Source organism: Psittacula echo, assembly GCF_963264785.1.
Source record: "Psittacula echo genome assembly, chromosome: 3".
NCBI lineage: Eukaryota > Metazoa > Chordata > Aves > Psittaciformes > Psittacidae > Psittacula > Psittacula echo.
The window spans coordinates 55,450,335-55,472,369 of record NC_137736.1 but is presented as its reverse complement, the minus strand read 5'-3'; positions in this window follow the sequence as shown (position 1 = coordinate 55,472,369).

Here is a 22,035-nt window from a genome sequence, read left to right as displayed (position 1 = left end):
GTTTGGTACTCAAATGCCATTCAATTCAAAATCTTGTGTTTTATTTAATGGCTATAACACGTCAGCACTGTCTCCAATACTCCTCTAATGTAAAAAGACAAGGGGATGTGACAAGATACCTTTGATGTGCCACATCCAACCTGAAGTTTGAATTATTTATAAATGTTTGGAAAACTGCCTAAAATGATAGTGCAGTGATACGTAACCTGTTACTACTACATTCTCAGATCAAAACACAGTAATCACCAACATCATTATATTATTCCAGAGCAGTTTCAAGGGTAGTTCACTAGACTGAGATGCACAGAATTGTTTTGTAAGCCTGGTTCTTCCATGTTCCAGGTGGTGAATTCAGGAAAGTACCCCCAGCCTCAGCTTCAGTTTCATAACCTTTAAAGCAGGGGGCTAACATCCACCTTTTCCATAAGTGTCTGGACATCATGACGCTAAGTAGTTTTCATATTTACAATAAAAGGCTAGATATTATTCCTGCTATTACAGGTTTTGTTCTATTTTTATAGTGATGTTATTCCTACTACCACAGTATTCTGCCTCCAGGATGCCAGGTCCTGAGCAAACACAAATGCAGACTGGTCGAAGCCCACCACCATTTACATTTGAAAAATGCTTTAGAAGTGTAAGACCACCCTTTCCACACCAGCGCACTTAAACGTATGGGAAAATCAATAATTCTCTCTACAAATTGACTAGGCCTTTTCCAGTAGGTCTTGGCTCAGTGTAAAAAGGCACCAAGAATGGTTTCATCCTCAAATATAAACAGAAAAATCTTGCAGTGGTGCTAAACCCACAAATGCTTTGATTTTCTGGGAAATGTTGACAGGAATACTTCTATGTTTTGTTTAACTCTCTGAAACAGATAACAGCAGCTTTCTTGTTGGGAGGAATATTGTTTGTTCTTTACTCTTATTTGTTCATTTTGTGTTTAACGAATACAGCAATGTAGTATTACAGTGACGTACCTAGTAAGCTATCTAAAATTAGTTAGCTCTTTCTTTCTCCTTTCCTTAATTAGTTTCTCATTTCCTGATTTATGTTTCTGTATAGGTATGTATTTAGACTGATTTTTTTATATAAGACTATATATAAGGATTTATCATTTACATTTTATAATAAATTGTAAAACTTACACAAAACTATATGTATGTATATATGTGTACTATCAAAAATAAAAGTAAGAGCTGAGTGTATCCAGGTCAGGTGAAAATCAAGAGACTTTCCAAATCTGAGTGTTGCCAGTTATAAGTCCCCAGAGCACTTCAGAACCAACACACAGGCATTTCAATGCCATGCACCAAAGCCGTCGGTCCTCTTGAAACAGAGAATCCTCTACCCAAAGCTGCTGAGTAGAAAAGGCGACAGGCATGAATGGGGCACCGTCCTGACCAGAGATAAAATCCGTACAGAAAGTTATTTTAGAAGCACCTTTAATTTATGAAGGCATCTATTTCCATTCTCACTCAGTTCTTGCTAAAAGTGAACATCAATATACTGGAAGCCATAGAAGTTTATGATTGTCAGGAGTTGCTTTTGCAAACCAAGCGATCTCACCCTTCATTTCTGGGGCACTGACCCAGCCCATGCAATGAACTGGGACCTAAAACTAAGCAAAACAAGGAAATCAAGGTCTGTATGATGGAAATGGACAAATGAGAAGTGACCACTTTTATTTCAATCACCACTGGTAATAAACGCACGTATGTATGTGCATATGCATAACATCTCTTTAAACTCACGATAACAAATCCTTTTGGTGCAAACATTAATGTGGTATATATCATAGAGAAGGTTTTAAAAACCAGAACCATTATGATTGGTGGAAAACCCCAGCAGGTAAAGAGTAAGACTTGCTTGTGCTTTTAAATTTTAAAAATTAACTTCTTACATACATGGAAAAAGTAAAACTGAGCTTTCCTCAGCAAGGACCATTATTCAAAGGATGAAGTATTCTGGTCTTATACGTACCATCTGCTACTGTTACAGATAGAGACAGAAAAATGCAGACACTTTCTGCATTGGAAGCGCTTATTCTCCTATCTCATGATGCTCAAAGGTGATAATAACTCCGCATTTTTTCAGCCTGTCCCCTATCAGGGCACAAAGCCCATTGTCTACATGTTGAAGGGGAAATCCAGCACAGGTTTCCAGCTCTAGGAAGAGGAAGATAAGGCTGGTAGGTGGCTGTAGGGCTCTATGTTAGGAGAAAGAAGCATGAAGATACTGTGTCAGAATAGAAATCAGGCAGTAGGCACCATCCAGCTGATCTCAACAGCAACATCTACACTCTTATAATATTTATATAACTGTCGTGGTTTAAGCCCAGGCCGTAAATCAGAACCACGCAGTCCACTTCCCCCCCCCCACCTTTCTTCCCTCCGCTCCTGGAGGGACAGGGAGGAGAATCGAAAGAATGCAACTCCCACGGGTTGAGATAAGAACAGTTTAATAACTAAGGTATAACACAAATCACTACTGCTACCACTAATAGTAATAATGATAAAGGAAATAACAAGCAAGAGAATACAACCGCTCACCAACCGGTACCTCACCCCCACCCTGCCATGATCCAGCCCTTCCGGGAACTCTCCATTCTACATCCTGGGCATGACGTGCTATGGTATGGAATACCTCTTTGGCTAGTTTGGGTCAGGTGTCCTGTCCCTGCTTCCTCCTGGCTTCTCCTCCTCCCTGGCAGAGCATGAGACTCACAAAGTCCTTGGTCAGGGTAAACATTCTGACCCACAACTGAAAACATCGGCTTTATCAGTATTATTCCCAGGTCGAAAGTCAAAACACAGCACTGCACCAGTAGAAAAAATGACTGCTACTGCTAAACCAGGACAGTATCCACCCCTTATTCCATACCATTCATGTCATGCTCAGATCCCACATTTTCAATATACCATCACTTGTAACAGTCTTTCAGAGCAGGAGAGGCCCATTGCAAAGTCCACCCCTCGATCATGAGTCCATCTCTATGTTGCATCTCTGCCCTGATGGCCTGAAGTGTCATGGGCCCATCAGGCTCAAAATAATTCACCCTCCCCTGCAGCAGTCTCTGCAACTTGTTTCCACACAGCTGCCTTCCATCTCCAACGCTTCCAAAGCACTGGAGGGGCCCAGTGGATTAGATACTCGCCCATACTGTCCCACACACCATGACACTCATGGCTGTCCAGCCTTGGGGAAAACCTCTCGGTCCCCCTGTATTGTCTAAACCCAGACAAGACCCAAACCTGACTCTGCTTAACTCTCGGGATCAGACAAAATGGTCGTGGGTAGAACACACTCTGTGTGTGTGCCAACATGGTGATCCCCATCACAATCAGCAGGCAGGTTCCAAGGGTACCCAAAGGCCATTCAAAACCTTCAAAACTCTCAAATGATGCTGCTGTACTTGTCACTGGGGCTGTAGCTGCTGTGCTTGAAGGCTCTCTCACCACCAGCTTCTCTTTTTCTGAGTCCAGATCTTCCTCCTCTGCCTTGCTGGAAAGTGCTGCGGGGTCTCCTGCATCCTCCTGCGGCTCGGGCTCACGGGGCTCGGCAGACGGCTGCTGGGGAATGCTCTCTGCCGCCGCGGGGCTGGGCTCGGCTGTGGGGCTCGGCTCCTCCGCCGCCTCCTTCCCCTCCTCGGCAGCCGCCTCCTTCCCAGCCTCCGGCCCCGCTCCCGCCGCCGCTTGGTCCCCGGGGACGCTCTCCCGGGCCGCTTTGGCCGCCGCCGGCTCCCGGGGCCGCTCCCCCTCAGCTCCCTGCAGCCTCACGAAGACGGACACGAGGGTGAGGGCCAGGACAGTGAAGAGCAGCGAGACGGCCAGGTACAAGTCCATGGCCATGTCCATCCCGCCCTGCTGCCGGAGCTCCCCCGTATCGCAAGCCATTACCATAAAGTACAATGAAACAAGAACCTTAGCCCAAGGCCCACACTTGATAAACACTAACACAGCAAATACCAGCTCCAAGCAAGCTACGACATACAGAAACTGTGACATCAAAAAGAACAACTTTGAGAGCCCATAAATCAGCATTGTGCCTCAGTCAGATCTGTTGTTATCTCAACCCTTCCTGCCCCACGTTGGGCGCCAAAAAGAACTGTCGTGGTTTAAGCCCAGGCCGTAAATCAGAACCACGAAGTCCACTTCCCCCCCCCCACCTTTCTTCCCTCCGCTCCTGGAGGGACAGGGAGGAGAATCAAAAGAATGCAGCTCCCACGGGTTGAGATAAGAACAGTTTAATAACTAAGGTATAACACAAACCACTGCTGCTACCACCAATAGTAATAATGATAAAGGAAATAACAAGCAAGAGAATACAACCGCTCACCAACCGGTACCTCGCCCCCACCCTGCCATGATCCAGCCCTTCCGGGAACTCTCCATTCTACATCCTGGGCATGACGTGCTATGGTATGGAATACCTCTTTGGCTAGTTTGGGTCAGGTGTCCTGTCCCTGCTTCCTCCTGGCTTCTCCTCCTCCCTGGCAGAGCATGAGACTCACAAAGTCCTTGGTCAGGGTAAACATTCTGACCCACAACTGAAAACATCAGCTTTATCAGTATTATTCCCAGGTCGAAAGTCAAAACACAGCACTGCACCAGTAGAAAAAATGACTGCTACTGCTAAACCAGGACAATAACTGAAATATTAAGAGGAAAATAAATGGATTTCACAGTTCAAGAATCTGTTCTACTCATAAAACTATAGCTCAAAGAGAAATGAAGTTAAAATACTAGTACAGGCATCAGAGAAATGTAACGGAAAGGTTATTCACAGGCTTAATTCAACCAAGAGCTATCCTAATGTGGCAAATTAAGAAGTGCATCATACTACACATATTAATACGTTATTAAATACAATACTCATCAAACACATTGCTACATGCTCACACTAGGTCACAACATCAGGTTGTTAAGGCACATCACTATAAATTTGGTATTGTGCATTTGAGCTTGTTTTCAAGCCTGCACCAAATGGTGACTGCCATAATACAGCACATCCTGAAGTCACAGTCCAGCTCTACACTTTGTCTCCTTGCCAGACACTGGATAGCCTCTGTCAGGGTAGACTCTTTTCAAAGTGCCTCCATGTGAGAAATGCATTTCGAGGCCTGGCATTCCCAGACTTCCCGGGCGTTTGCAAGTCCCCAAAGGATCTGCCTACCATCTATCCCATCCATCCATCCATCCGTGCCAGCTATTAGTGAGGTATCCTGCAAAACCCTTCTCATCCACCAAAGCACAACTACCACAAGTACACCCCATCCAAGATGTTGTCTTTCAGTTAACCTCCTCCTTGCTGAATCTCAAGAGGCTTTTAGTTATTTTTACAGTTATCACAAGACCCATTTGATTTCTCTAATCATCTAGAATACCAATATGTGTATAATAAGTATAGTTTACCTAACTGACATTCCTAAAATAGCAGCAGCATACGCACAAGCTTATCCAGGAATGACTCCTTTTTGGTATGTACAAAGGTTCTTTGGAGTGCTGGTTCTTTCACTTTCTCTCATGAAATCTGCTGAACTAAGGGCATGCACCACATAGCTATATTTTTCAACTGTATACCATGAACACTTTAATCTCACATAAAGTAACAGTTTCCTTTTTAATTTAGCAACATTTGATATAGAGCACACATTACACATTATTAATAAACATTATTAGTTTTAAGGTCCGTGTGTCACATCAATCATAGCCCACTCAGTTAAAAAAACAGGGTACTTGGCTACATGGGCTGAAGAGTGACAAAGGTGGCTGGATGCAATCCTAGCTACATCACTTATTTGGCTGCTACTGTCTGCAGCCTGAAGAAGGACTTCAACCGTTTATTAATGCGTATATGTATCCTCGGAACCAAGCCTTTGCTAACAGAAGTTGGCACCGCTCCACTGTAGTCAGCTGAATGTTTGTAACAAATGAACAGCTCCTCCACAGCTAGCAAAAATTTGCCATCCTTTATGTATCATCCCACATGCCTATAGGATTGTGTCTACGTGATTAAAAGAGAATGACTCACAGCAGCGACTGCGGTGTCATCCAAGCCTGCCCCAGCCTCCTCTGTTGTGCTCTACCTTCCAGCTGACCTTATTAGTGAAGCCAGAAGTAAGAGAAGAAACCCTTGGCTGATAATAAAGGTAATGCAATTTCATAACACTGTCACACATTTATCCTCAGAATCCACGGCACCTCTAACGCACAGACTCAAGTTAAATGAATTTGTGTCAATGTCTTGTTCCTCGGGCAGAAGCTGTCAAACGTTTAATTCCCAAAGGAAATTCCTAAAGGCAGTAGGTTCATAGAAGTTCTGGAATAAATACATTAACTGGATAATAATAAATAAATTAACTGGATACCCCATCTGTATATTCTATCTATACCCAGCTAATACACCTGAGTACTTTGTGAGATTTTGAAAAGGAAATTGTCGCATGAATTTAAAATACAATACAGGATCTTTCTGCTTCATACATAATTTCATTTCAGAACTAAAAGAACTTTCATAAACTCACCTAAAAAGCAAGTTTTCTCTTCCACCTTGAATTCAAAAAAAAAAAAAGCCTCTCCAGGCTTGTAAGACCACATGAGAGAAAAAACTGAAGTCACTTCAGAAACCTCAAGAATAGCAGTTTATGTGTTCAAATACACAACAGTCTGACTTTCTTCCTAGGCTCAAAATGGTTTTTGTTACGATTTGACACATCTTCAAGCAAAACAAAAAAGAAGAGCTGAGGTATACAAATGTGGCTTTCCATGAGTTTCCTAAGGGCAGTGGAAGGTAGTCTGTGAACTAACATACGAGAAACACAGTTTGAGCTCCTGACAACAGATGCGCTGCAGCTCTCATTTATTTTGGATTTGCACTGAAAGTAACTACTCTTGATATCTTAGTACTGTAATTGTGGAATAAACTTGGGTGTACACCAAAAGGTCTGAATAAATGAGGTCCACTACCACCTTGTGAAACTTCCCTGCTCTGACCAGCGCCTGCCCACCATCCAGCAGGGCAGGCAAGCGTGTCATGGCACACCTCCGAGCGCTGAGGAGAAGGCTTTTTCTACCTGAGGGTAAGAAAAGTACAATGGCTTTGTGCATTAAGTGCCTTTTTCTCCAGCTAGTATTCTGTTCTCCACCTAAATATAAACTGTGAATAGCCTAGGTCTGAGATAACAGGTTTGACACTAAAGCATCGAGCTCCCATGGGATTGTTCTCTTCAAAGCAGTTAACATTCAAGCCAGGCAGTACCTGAAAATCCCACTGACTGTACCAACTACCTCTGTGGACATTATAGTTAACATAACAGGCTTTGTACAGCTGAAGGCAAACACAAAGTAAGATAAAAATTGGACAAGATTATGGAAAATATTATACTGCGTAAGAGTATGCCCAGCATGATTATATTATAGTTAGAGCGATGTATCTGAATTAATTTCCAGTTCCTAGAAATGTGCTAGAGTACCCACAGAGGTGTAAGAATTAAACAGGCTATAAGCACATTGTGGTTTTTGTCTTCAACCTTCAAGCTACTTTTATCTGTTATGGCTTCACTCTCCACACACATACCAGCACAGCGGTCATTGTGCTCTAGTGATGCACTGCCGTGTACCATCTCGGCTCCTGACCAAGCCATACCCAGCAGTGTTGTGTAGGAGCTCTAGGTGTAAAATGTAAGGATGGTCAGGGCTCCTGAGAGCAGATCCCCACTCTGACCCAGTCCCAGTTCTGTGCCTCCATCTTTTTTGTTTACCTGGCTAGCATGCATTAACAGTTAAGGAAGACAGCGCATCACAACAAGCAAGCCAGCACTCATTCCAGTAGAAGACTTCACAGTTCATAAGGTCATACAATCCTAGGACTATTTAAGTATTAAGGATAATGGAAGGGACCTCAGGAGGTCTGTAGTCTACTCCATAGCTCAAAGCAGGGACAGCTTTGAGGTCAGACCCCATTTTTCAGCTCGCTGCCTACCATTACCCCAGGTCTTTCACAGAGCTTCTCCTCAGCCCATCCCAATACTGACCCCTGAGGAACACCACTCATTACTGGTCTCCACTTAGACAACAAGCTGTTGACTGCAACTCTTTGAGTATGACCATCCAGCCAATTCCTTATCTACTGAGTGGTCCATCTGGGAAATTCATGCCTCTCCAGTTTAGAGACAAGGATGTCATGTAGGACACTGTTAAATGCTCTGTACCAGTCCAAGTAGATGATGTCAGCTGCTTTTCCCTTATTCACCAACACCGTGGCCACATCATAGAAGGCCACCAAATTTGTCAGGTAAGATTTGCCCTGAGTGAAGCCATCTGCCTGTCACCAATCACCCCCTTATTTTCCATGTGCCTTAACGTGGTGTCCTGTGGATGATTTTCTGGCAAAGAACGGCTATGTGCCCAGATCAGCAGGTGCCTACGTGAAGGTCGACATGAACTAAGGAACAACAAAAGATGAAGGAGGATGGGAGCGAGGCACTGGGAGTGAGAATCCCAGCAAGATAAGAAGGAGCTGGAATTTACTGAGTTGTTAAATTGAGGACTGTTGGAAAACTTTGAAGGTCAGGTTCTCACACCTGTGCTTAACCAATTATATGTTAGTTGTTAAGGGCCTCACAGATATGTATCCAATCACAATGGGCCAAGTTAGTGAAAACAACTTTAAGAAATAGTATATAAAGAGTTAGTTTTCTAGAATAAATGGCTTTGTCTGATCACACTGATCTCCGACTGAGTCCTTTCCGCGACAGTGTCCAGGAGGATATGCTCCATGATCCTGCTGGGCACAGGGGTGACACTGACCATCCTGTAGTTCTCAGGGTTTTCCATCTTTTTTAAAAATGGTGGTTATAGTTCCCCTTTTCCAGTCCTTCACCAGACTGCCACAGCTTCTCAAATAATATGGATAATGGCTTAGCAACTACATCCACCAGTTTCCTCAGGACCTGGAGATGCATCTCATCAGGTCCCATGGACTTGTGTACCTTCAGGTTCCTTAGATGATCTCAAGCCTGATCATCTCCTACAGCAGGTGGTTCTTCATTCTCCCAGTCCCTGCCTTTGCCTTCTACAACACGGGAGGTGTGACTGGAGCTCTTGTTGGTGGAGGCAGAGCCAAAAAAGTCATTGAGTACCTCGATCTTCTCCATGTCCCAGGTGACCAGGTCTCCCCATTTCCTTCCAGAGAGAGCCCACATTTTTCCTTGACTCCCTTTTATCACTGAAGTACCTATAGAAGCTTTTCTTGTTGCCCTTGACATCTTTGGCCAGATTTAATTCTATCAGGGCTTTAGCTTTCCTAACCTGATCCCTGGCTGCTCAGACAATTTCCCTATACTCCTCCCAAGCTACCTGGCCATGCTTCCACTCTCTGCAGGCTTCCCTTTTGCACTGGCATTTGTCCAGGAGCTCCTTGTTCATCTACACAGGCCTCCTGGCATTTTTGCTTGACTTCCTCCTTGTTGGGATGCATCGTTCCTGAGCTTGGAGGAGGTGATCCTTGAGTATTACCCAGCTTTCGTGGGCCTCTCTTCCCTCCAGGGCTTTATCCCATGATTCTCCACGAGGCAGATCCCTCAAGAGAGCAAAGTCTGCTCTCCTGAAGTCCAGGGTAGTGAGCTTGCTGTGTGCCTTCCTCACTGCCCTGAGGATCTTGAATTCCACCATTCATGGTCCCTGCAGCCAAGTTCAATTATGCTATGTCAGTCACTAGAAACATATACTGATGAATGTCCTTCCCTGTGCTCACAGTGGTTTTCCTTTTATCTTCATTGATACAAGATTCCATTAAACTCCCACTTAGTTTAATGAAACATATAGGGCTTACAGTCCCTATCAAGCATGTCAGAGTGGTATTACAGTACAAAACAAAAACAAGTCACTAAAATGAAAATTTACTATAAACCTAGTTTTAAGTCCACTTATATATAAATATCTCACAAGAGCATATGGAAGATGTTATTCATACAAAAGGTGCTTTTTTTGTTGTTCTCCTAGCCCTTGATATATATATTCTCCTGTTCCACTCAAACCCAAACATTTTCTCAGGCAGGCTTTGTATAAAAAACTGTAATACCCAAAAAAGCATCATAATGTGTGTAACGATTAGCACTCATAACTTCAGGGGGCTTTTTTCCTCCTTTGCGCTAGAAGACATAAATACAAAAGATGTGTTACATGAAAGATTTATACGTTCGTAGGAAAGTGTTGGCTATTACTGGTTTTAGCCAAAATATTACAATTCCGCCATCTTCTCTCTGAGGTGCTCTTTTTCTCACACGTATTTCTTGGTCATAATAGGTTAATTACCTAACAGGCTTTTCCACTAGTGCATAAGGATTTGTCTCTGAGGTCAGTGGAAAAAACAAGACATAAAATCTATTTCTTATTAATGCACTTCTCGCCCATAAAACCTGAACTCATTTTTTTTCCCAAAGTGAACAGAGTGCTAGCATTTTCTTTACAAGGATGATTAATTTATAATTTCAGTCTACAGTATCACTTATGTTAGATCACAAAGTTCTCAAGAAAGCATTTGCAACACTATCTGGTTTTAAAGTAGATGTATATTTGGCAAGAATCAGGTTTCAAGGATAAAGGAATAAAATAATCCATGTAAAGAGTCTCAGCTCATTCTAAGGATGCAGATTTCTAATTCCATCACGCAGATTTCTAATTCCATCACATAGACTGCATGCATGTATATGCACATGTACACACTCGTGTATATGTGTGTGTATATATATATGTATATACACTTTCTCTAAAGGAAAGTGGCAATTTTTGCTCTGTGAGCTTAGCATTTTACTCTACATTAGCTGCACCTTTTAAAATGTGAATATTCTGAGTCTCTCTTCTTCCATCTTGATGTAACATTCTCCCTCTTTTCCCATTCCTTCCTCTTTCTTAATCAGTCACAATCAATTTTTTTCCCTGTATCTTTTTCTCAGCTATAACTCACATTCATAATACATTCTACAAAGAAACTCTGAATGTCACCTTACCGGTATCCTTCACATATGATTTAATTTAATGGTGACTCGTGAAAACGCCAGTAAAAATCTTTAGTATTCCGAAGAAGTACATCAGAACGTTCAAAATAAGGATGCAGTTCTCAAGAGCAGGCAGTGTTATGAGCCACTCCAAGCTGAAGCTCGAATTTTCTCATTTGAGTAAAATTTTGAAAGCTTTCAGAGTGCCTCTAACAAGGACAGATGCTGCTGTGCAACTGCATGAACTGTATCTTAGCTGTGCATATTGAAAGCCACACACTAAAAGAAGTTAAACAAAAGGCTATTTTAAAGGATATTTACTTGAAAAGCCTAGCTTGATGTAGGACAACAAATAAGCAAGTGCATGCTGCTTTCCAATACACTCATTTTGCCAGCCCACTTCAGGAAAATCAATTTGTGCAGTCTGTCTACAAACCACATTATGCACTAAATAGTCACAGTTTACAGGATTGCCACTCAGGAGGAAAAGTAGAAAACACTCATGCATCAAAGGGAAACTGGGGGGAAAATTAATCTGTTGAGAAATGGCAGCAGAACTTTTCCGTATGTTTCAATGTCCAATTCCAGCTGTGAAGCAGTACTGTGCAGGAGGGAGGGAGCATGCCAGGATCTAATGTGTGTAACGGTACATACAGATTTCGGGTGTGCGCAGAGCCTGCTCTTTAGGTGAAGGGCAAACACTCTTTAACTCCATTACAACAACACCCGAGTTTGCACTAACATTATCAATCCAAGATCAGTATTCTAGCAAAGAAAGAAGAAAAGATACAGACTGCGCATGCTGCAGGCTTAATACACTTGTTACAATGACACTGTACTCCCTAACACTGCTCCAAAATTTGTCATTCAAAGCTCCCCGCCAGTTTCAAGTGTTCTAATCATGGCATAAATCATATAATTAATCCCCAGGATCCCACCTCTGAGCTGTTTATAAACATACAAATCATACTGACTGCTTGTCACATCACCAATAATTGAAGTGTCACAGATTTTAAGGCCAAAAGAAACAAATACAAAATGATCGTGTCTGACCTCTTGTGTAAAACAAACAGCAGGAAATTGCTCTTACAGCCAGCTCTCTGCTAAATGGGGCTGGAGCTGTATAGGGCTGTATATGGATCTGTGTGTCCTGCCTGGCAGCAGCCTGAAAGCTACTCTACTTTACACTCACCTGGAGGTGAAAAAGGACAGCTGAGCAATTGTACAACACAAGGACATCTTTGGACCTTGGCTAACCTTTCGTCTCTGCAGAGGCCCTCCTACGCTGGAATGATCTTCAATGCTCATTTTAAGCCTGTTTCAGGGAAACGGTATGAGATGCAGTCATGAGGGCATACCATGAAGATGCTGTCTCTTATTAATCCATTTTACTAGCAAAATAATTAATAAACCTTCAGGGAATTTCCCTGAATAGGGATTGGGTAAGGAACAACTTATCTAGAAATATACTGTGTGCTTAAGTCAGATGTGACAGGGTTCTTGGGACCAGGCTGTAGCATGCTGCCTTGCAGTAGGAATTAATCCATAAAATTCATTACACTTCTGCTGATGAAGCAGTGGTAACTTCTTCACAGTCTTTTTCACACAAAAAGGCAAAGCTTTGAAATATCCTTTTACACAATGCTTGAATAGCCTATTAAATTGCTTTTGAACTAATAACACACTTTCAGCCTATGACATTACGAAATTTTGCAATCTGGTAAAGGAAGATTCCTCTTGGCTCAAGCTGAACACAATAACAAGCTGTCTTTGCCTTGAACAAAGGTACTACTCCTGACACTACGACCCATCTTATGGCAAAAAATATGTATGGGTGATCATTATCTACCTGATGCTACAGTACCCTGTATCTCAGTCGCAGGTCATATTTCAGATACCACCTTTGAAACACTGCCATACATTAAGAGACAGCAAGCTGGTGAAAACTGTTGAGTTGGGGCAGGAGCATCTAATAACAGTAGCTAGAAATAAAACAGTGTCCCAACTTCTGAGCAAGCAAGTAAATAAACATAAAAATAAGGCACTCCACTGTAACTGATCTGCCCTTGTTTGATGTTTTAATAGATCTCTCAACTTCAGTAACATCCTGCTGTTTCAAATTCACATGCAAATCTGACGGCATTTTTCTAATTCTGTCAAAACCAACTGCAAAATTCCACACTGACCTCAGCAAGGCCAGGATTTCATTCCCTTCTATCAGGCATCACAGCAGTTTCATATCTTTAGGGATTTGTGGTTGTTAATACACAATAATGAACACGAAGTATCAACCCAAAGCCAACAAATCCATAATTTCAACTATAAATCAAATGCGATAATTCTAATCATTGCTTTTGTGATTTTTCACTTGTGCTAGGCTGGAAAATACCCATTAGTGTTCATACAAATGCATATATACATATTTATATATAAACACATATATATTTACCCTATTTAGAACTAAATCTGTCAGAATAAAAGTATTTTCCATACCTTGTCTCCTAGAAACTATATACTTAAAATAGTAACGAGCCAGCTGGAAACACTAATGGTCACACAATAACTGAACGGACTGTTTCACAGTTTCTGCAAATATTAAGCTGATCAGTGTTAGTAATAATGGGCACTCGAAAACACATTTGGTCATATCAACACTTCAAGCACTTAATCACACACACACATATATCTGTCAATATTTAAAGTTTCACAATAAAGCCATTTTAATTTGACACGTTCTGTCCAGTTCTGTAACTGTTTGGAATAGTGGCTTACTGTGAAATAATTAACACAAAATGGCAAAGCCTCTATAGCCGCATTGCCTGACAGCCAGGAGAGGGGCAGAAGGTGCGCACCGCTGTTCATTTGGAAGGGAACATGTGACACAACCTGACATGTCAAAGCGTGAAGAGGTTTTTGCCACGTAGGCAACAACAAGTGTACTGATGGGTGAAACGGCAAGGAGAAATTTGAAGAAGAGGACTTGGAAGTTATTTTATTTCTCGTAATTAAATGCACAAGAAAAACAGAGCTATGGCCATTTTTGAATGCCTTGAAAAGCTTCCCCCTCCTCCTCCCGTCTTCCCCCGCTGTTGAGTAACAGACATTTCAGAGTGTGCACGGGGGAAGTAAACAAATGCATAGCTGCTGTAGTTGCAGGGCAAGGAAACATTTATGTCACTGCTGCTATAATCACATTAGTGGGGTGCGTTAACGGTAATGTCATGTGTGATCAAGTAGCGGGGTCAAAAGCCCTTCGAAATACAACCTGAACAGAAGCAGAAACCAAAATGGCAAGAGAGTCGACTCCTGAACAGTTTCCTTCCAAATACAGACCCCAGCTGCAAAGGTGAGCTTTCGGTCTCCCAACACGCAATGTCAAATCATCCCGCATCACACAGTTACTCTCTACACTTGGCCAGGTCCCCATTCCCTCCCATTAGACCCATATTTGATTTTACTCTTATTCCCCACTGTGTATGCACACCTGCACCCTGCCATGTCCAAAAACATCCCCACCAGCAACAACACCCACTGGCTAGAGTTTAGTCCCGCTCCTGACAGCTTCTTTGTCAAGGACAGAAATGTTTACAGCCCCAGTGTTTAGAACCATTTTTCTTCCAGTAGGTCTTTTTCACTTTAAACACAATGTGCTGCTGTCTCACCGCTTCAGCACATGGTATTCAATACAACCCAACGGTAAGAGCAGAAATCGCCAACGACAAATTCTCTCAGGTGGGAAAACAGCCGGGCAGGATACGTCCCCTGTAGCGTCCCAGCGCACTCAGCGTGTACATGTTTATCAACCACATAATTTTTTATCAACCTTTTCTGACATCGCCGGCTCGGGCATGTGTTCCACCCTTAAACCACGACAGCATTAATCCTTTTGTGCAGAGCAGCACATAGGAAATGCAGTGCCGATGAGACCAGGCAAGGACCGCTGCCATCCAGAACTTCCCATGCACATTTTTCTGCCATCTCCCCCACTTCTTTCCACCAACCTGCCCCTGGGAAGGAGAAACTCATCCCGCCTTGCACCCCCGCCCCGAGGTCTGCCCGCCGGACACCAGACACGCTCCCCTTCGTTCTCCGTTACTCTCCCGGTCTGGCCCCGGGCTGATACCGCCCTGGGTTTCCCCCATCCCTAGGGCTCACCTTTTCGGTCTGCCCGGCGGTGCAGCCACCGCCTGCATACCAATGTGGCGCCGCAAACAGCCCCGGCCCCAAACGGCTCCAAATGGCCCCAAACGGCCCCAGCGGCTCCCGCACTGTCACCCCATGAATTTAAAGCGGGGGGACGCGGGGACGAGGACAAGCACAATTCACAACGGCCAGCAAGACCTGTCCTGCTCGTCCCCTGAGGACACGCATATGCTTGCGGGCAGCAGGCGCTCAGGCACGCAAATCTACCGGGATCCATGTGTGTGTGCGCGGCGTGGGGTATGAGTGCCACATCCGCGTGTGTGAGTGTGTGTGTGTGTGTGCGAGGGGAGGGGAGCGGAGGGGAGCGGGGCGGGAGAGAAGGAGAGGGGAAGGAAGGAAGGCGGGAGGGAGACAGCCCCTCCGCACCCGCGCATCCCCCGCGCCGCGGAGAGCGGAGACTCACCGGGTCACCCTGGTCTCTGAAGGTCAAGCTCAGGTTGGTTTCTCGATTGCAGTTGTTCTCCGGGCTCTCGAAGCTCGGGTCTTCCCTCTTTTTCTTATTTTTAATTTTTCTTCCTCTTTTTTCCCTTCCCCTGCTCCAGCCGCGGTAGTGGCGGCTGCCGCCCGGCGGGGCTCCCGCTGCCGCTGCCGGCACCGCGAGGTGAATACCGGCTCCTAAGCCCTGGCCCCGCGGCGCCGCTCAGATCCCATGGTCGCAATCCACATCGCGGCAGATGTACCACAGAATCACGTAGAGGATCAGCAGGATGGCGAAGATGAACAAAGCCACCAGGATAGCCTTGGTCACCGGAGAGATGAGGGACTGCATGTCACCCGCGGGCCGCCGCCGAGGACACACGACTCGGGAACTACACGGGGGCAGCGAGCGCGGACGGATCCCGCGGCCCCGCCGCCGCCGCCGCCAGCGACCCGGCAGGCAACGGCGGCTGTGGCGGGGCCGGTGCCGGTGTGCCGGGGTCTGCCTCCCTCAGCGCCCCCGCTGCGGCGCTCCGGCGGGCGCGGTGGCTGCCCGGCGGGCGGGACGGGGCGGCGCGCACGGGCACCTCGGCTCCGCGGCGAGCCCGGCCATGGGCAGCGCGGCCCCCGCCGCGGCTTCAAGCCCGCCCTGCGGCGGCGGAGGAGGGGGACCGGGCGCCGGCAAACTTAGGCGCAGGGGTGTCCCATGGGGGACGGGTGTCAAGCGCCCGGCTGCGCTGCAGGTCTCCGGAGACAGCCATCCACGGCGGAGGGAAAGTTGCGGGTGGGACGCGGAGGGCGCCGCCTCCCCCGGCCCCGGACGCAGCTGGGGGGGGGCACGGGCAGCCGCCGGCAGCGCGGGCAGCCCGGCCGCGGCACACTGGTACCGCGCCGGCCGCCGTGTTCCGCCCAGCCGAGGTTTTCCCTCCCCTCGCAGCCGCTCGCCCCCACCTCCCTCCTCCTCCGCCGCTGCCGCCTCCTGCGCTGCCGCCCGCCCCCCGCCGCCCGAGTGCGTGCCGTGGCGGTGGCTGCAGGGTGGATGGTGCGAGGGGCCGGGGTGCGTGCCCCCAGTACACCCCCTCCGTCTGTACTCGACGTTTCCATCATCCTCAGTGCCCATTGGGGACCCCCGGGCGGTGGGGAGGGCAGCTGAGGCTTGTACCTCCTTCCTAAGTGGAAAGGTCACTCCTCCACAGCACCGATGAATTTAAAAGGCTTTTTTCTTATTCTGGTAGGTCGGCAAGGGTCACACCTGGCAAGAACAACCCCGTGGCTTTGTGGCCTCTGATATATGCACCGAAGGCGTCACAGGGCAGGTAGCACAGAAATAGGACAGGAAGATGGAAACCGGATGAAAGAACATCACTTGCATACTGACCCCCTAGCAGCAGCTACAGTGCAGCCTTCAACTCGCCACAGAGTTCTGTAGCGCCAGCAGTGCCCAAACTGCATCACACCATACAGCACTCATCACCTGAACTGTGTCCAGACACCGGGCTGTGACCCAGCACAGCAGGCCAGGATCAGGAACAAGGTGACTCACAACCAGCCCTGCGCTGGGAGGCAACCAGAGATAAAGATACTCTTGCTTCTGGTCACCCATGCAGGCGGCCAGCAGGAGCACACACAGAAGGACACAGGCTGCTCATACAGTGTAAGCTGCTTCTGGTACAATGTGAGGGATTGTCACCTTGCATCGCTCATGGGGACAAAGCCATATGAGTCTTCAGAAAAGGTGCTCCCTGGATTTCAGTTCTGGGTACAACCATATCATAAATACAGGGACACTAAAGAAAGTCATGGAACCACGTAAGATAGGGCTGAAAGAAACCTTGAGACATCAGTCCCCCAAGAAGGACAAGAGCAACTCTATCAAGAGGGAGAAGGAAAGATCAAAACTTCAATACATATAAATGGATGAAGGAAGGATAATGAAGTTTGAGAGGAAGAAGGTAAGATAATGTTGTATAGGTATTCTAGGTATAAACACCCTAGAGGAAAAATTATTCTTAATGCTGAGCATGGGGATTTAAGAAAGTCAATGGAAAGAAAGTATGAAGGAGAAATGTTAGGCTCTTAAATAAGGAGACTTATGACACAGTGAAATGTCTAAAGGGTATGAGGTAGTATCCCAAGAGAATGTGTTGCAGGACACGTTACTTGACTTTTTGAAAAAGCTCAGCTTTTTTGTGCTGCAGGAATGGTCAGCTCACCTTGCTGCCTCTGTCTCTAGTGTTTTAGTTCCTTTTCCTCATCTGCAATATGTAGGTGGCCATATTCCCGACCTTTTACTTTTGGTGTGACCACCTTATGCTGCAAGATTTTTACCAACCATTTTTTGTCTTGGCTGGAGCTGTAATGCTACCGGGGTACACGTACCAAGTTCTTTAAATGCAGCTTGGACTCCAAACAGCAACTTTGCTCATTAGTTTATCCTCTGTGTGTGTCAAAGAAGTGCTGGATCCTGGAGGCAGGTGGTTACCTGCTTATGTCAGATTCTTTGAGACACCGAAAAGGACATATTTTTTCCAGTCCCCTTGCTGGACATTATTATTTCCTGTGTAGGAAGGTGTCATTCCATTTAGACTTGTTGTTGAGCTTATTCTTACACTCGAGCGTTCATGTGCTGCCATCAGCCGCTTCCCTGGCTTGTCAGCTCTCAAGAACATGGTACCAAACCTGGCAGTGCCAGACACAGCAGTAGAAATGGCATGACGCTGTATGGAGTGATGGCCGATGCCTCTGTACTTGTCAGCACGAGAGGCAAAATAGTGCACCATCATTTCTGAGCCCAAAATGTGTCTGATTGTGTAACATGTGCAATCTGTTCTGAACAGGTTTCGAATTCGGCTTGTTTAATTTGCATGTACTTATGCACAAGGGCATCCCTGAGTAATTAAAAATATATAGCCTCTCCGTGTTTGATGTTCTGTCACTGGTAGAGTCTGAGCCAACACAGAAATCACAAGTTAAAAAGCAAATGTATTGCCAAAGCTGTCCTTAGTTGAGAAAGCTGATTTAAACAAGGAAGTAAACATAAAAACCATCTTAGCTTTCAGACGTCTTATTAGTAAGCAGTGGGGAAGAAGGAAATCAGTCTTTGCCAAGTGAAGAGAGATAACAGTGGCAGAAAAATCATTTTAATTTCCACCTTGTAAGCTGATATTAAATTTAACAGGAATATTAATACATGTAGCTTTGAGTTTTCTCCTTCTCAATTCCCTTTGAGAATGTGTGCTGCAGCAAATACACATTTGCAAGGAAGAACACACACAAAAGGTGGGTGAAAAGACCCACAGTCACAAGCTAATGCAGGGAGCTTTAAATGCCCAAATTAACTCCCATGCTAATGTGCCGAATGCCTATGCAACACAGAGGGCACAAGGAGACTGGGCTGTTTCTTCTTGAGCTCACAGGCAGCCTTAGCCAATATGAAATTATCACCACTTCCTGTCACCTCTCCAGTCCTCCTGCCAGGGTATTTATTCGAATCCAGCTAGAACCTATTGGAAAGGCAGGGGTGGTTTAGATTCCCAGGCTTGGCCAGTTCGCGTCACCCCGGATTCCACTAGTGGAGACAAATCCTGCCAACTCACAGCACATCCCTGGTGTGGGAGGGGATCCGAAGCCATCGAATGCCTGGGAGAGAGCTGTGGCATTTAAAAAGGGAACAACCACTGGTCTGTGGTGGTGGATAAGGCTTGTGCTGGCAAAGCTGAATGCTTGAAGAAGACATAGCTATTAATCCTTTCTCACAGTAAACCTGACGCTAGCAGTAATGCAAACCCAGTGTGTTTTCCCTATTGCAATTAAAGACAGGCAGATTGGGCAGAAGACTGATGAGTTCAGGTTGAAATAAGTAACATTTTTTCATTCTTTTACCCGTGAAAACATCCAGCCAGCCTAATCCCTTTCTTTTTTGGGGCAGTTGCTTTTGCATGTAATTTCAGGGATGTCAGTGAAAGGCTTGTGATTTACACTGGTGTTAGCTGGAGGTGACTCCAGTCCAGAGTCAAACACAGACTGATCATTTCTGAATACGATCTTTTGTTGCATGTCCAGTTTTCAATGGCTTCATGGGAATTCTAGGTGCAAAAAAGAAATTAAAAAAAAATGTCAGGAGATATATTCTGGTTTATTAGAATGATTTTGAGAGACACAGAACAATTCCTTGGAGAACAAGTGTCAGAACCATATCTAAGATGCCCAGTGAACGCACATACCTAACTGTTCCTGGAATGTGTTTGCAATAAAGAGGGCCACACATGTTACAAATACTAAAGGCAATTGTCAGCAAGGGAGCTTGAGTACGGCAATTTGTCTGTCATTTGTGCACGGTGCTCAATGCATATTAATTTAGCCCAACTCTCAATCTGTTGTCTTAAAAAATAGATATATTCAGGGTTTTTTCCTGTAGAAGTTTTATCACTGACTTCCATAAAACCAGAATTTTACCTAATTACAAGAAAGTAATGAAAAGACAAGGAAATTAGTGAAAACTGGAATTCAGTCTAATAAAAGACTACTTGACAACGAACAGTCATAGGCAAATATGTTGTTTAAGGGACTGATAGTGTGTTTCAGAGCCTTCCACCTCTATAGCATCTTTCAAATCCTTTCCAAGCCGTAAGTGACCATGAATTGATGGGATGCCTGCCTGGCAGCTGACTCTGTAATTTGAGTGATTTTCTGAGTGAATGTATGTCTGTATCGTAAAACACTGATGCGAGTGGCACTAATTAGATTAGATAAATCTATAGATTACATTTCAGGCCTCAAATACTGCTTTTTAGGCCAAAACATCCTGCTGCCGAGACAGTATCTATTCAGTGAATTAGAAGAGAGTTACCAGTCATCTCACGTTTCACAATGATGGGCACAGCATAAAAGCCTGGGCAGACATGCACAAGCGGCACCAAGGGCAATCAAACAAACAAAGCAGGTCTCCCTCTCAAAAGAGGGACCCAGAAAACAATCTCTGAGTTATCAGTGATGCTGATTAATGGACCTCCCTCTGGTCAGCTATTTGGATGACCCAGAGGCATGAGAAAACTCAAACTATAAGAGTTCATAGTCCACCAGCATTATTCAGAAGATGCAGCTTAATGTAAAGAGGTGTAAAACTTTACAGTTTGGGAAGATTCGCAGCAAAGAGAGATATTGAGTAATGGGGATTAATATCCTTTATGAGGAGGGGAGTGGGGATGGGAAAGCTTATTGGCCACAGTAAAGAACATATTACAGGCATCCTTAGCACAGCACAGCTTTGAAAAAAGATGTTCTTCATAGAACACTCAAGAGTAGAAATGCACGAAGGAGACAGGAGTTGCATATTGTCATGCTGCATCACGTCAGTAATACCCTCCTGGGGTACTGGAGTTCCACTTTCCAGGTTAGAGTGTTTGGGAAATGAAAGGCAAGAAAAAGCAACTAAAACAACTCAAAGCTGTAAGAATGGATCTTTATCAAATCAAGGCCTCAAACTGGGACAGAAAATCAAGTAGCTCTATTTTCCCAGGCTCTCTTGAAGCTGCAGACACAAGCCCTTCTACCTTTCCATGGAAGATGACTAAAGAAGACTGCCAATTCTGTTTTCCTTTGGGTTTACTCAGAGGTGTCCCAGGCATCATGCAGGGTATCTGGCTTATGGCACAGACACCCCATCCCAGAAAAAGAACGGAGATGGTTCACATGGACTAGCGTGGCCTGGCCATAGGGACTGTGTTCACTATTCTCCCCAGGCTGAATTTCATCCTGTACCTAGCTAAGGCTGTGGTTGGTGCTAGCTGGATTTATTCTTCATGTCATTCTCCGCCAGAGTGGTTAATGTCGTTACTGACAGACCACAAAAGCTTGTGGTTACACAGTAGGGTTAAGACTCAGGAAAAGTTCAGCTCCACTATTGCCTGTAGCACTGACTTGCTATCCAAGTCTGGGTGATTTACTTAATTTTTCTGTCCAGGAGGAGTAGAAAGTGGTTATGAGTGCATTACTTTATTGTTGTGGATATAACTTGTATAAATACTGGATGTTGTTGAATATCAGCCCTTTTCAGATATCAGCAACATGTTATTGGAGCTGAGGGAGGAGCAGGAACATGTGATTTGACAGATAATGCTTCCCTGACAAGAAAAGTCAAGCTGTTTAGAGAATGAAGGTACTCTTCAAATTGCCACTTGCGCAAACCCCAGCTGCACTTTTGTTCTTCAATTTTACCTTAAGGAATTTAAGAACACAGAATAAACTCAGCAAGAGAGTTAAGGAAACGGAGGAGCAAAGGAGGTATCTCGGATCTAATTGTCCATCACCTCTTTTGATATGTGTCTTTCACATCAGAGGACAGAGAAAAGCTTAGGCACATGTCCATCCGAAGAGGTAGTTAATACGGCTCAGCTATGTTTCCATCAGATTTCAAA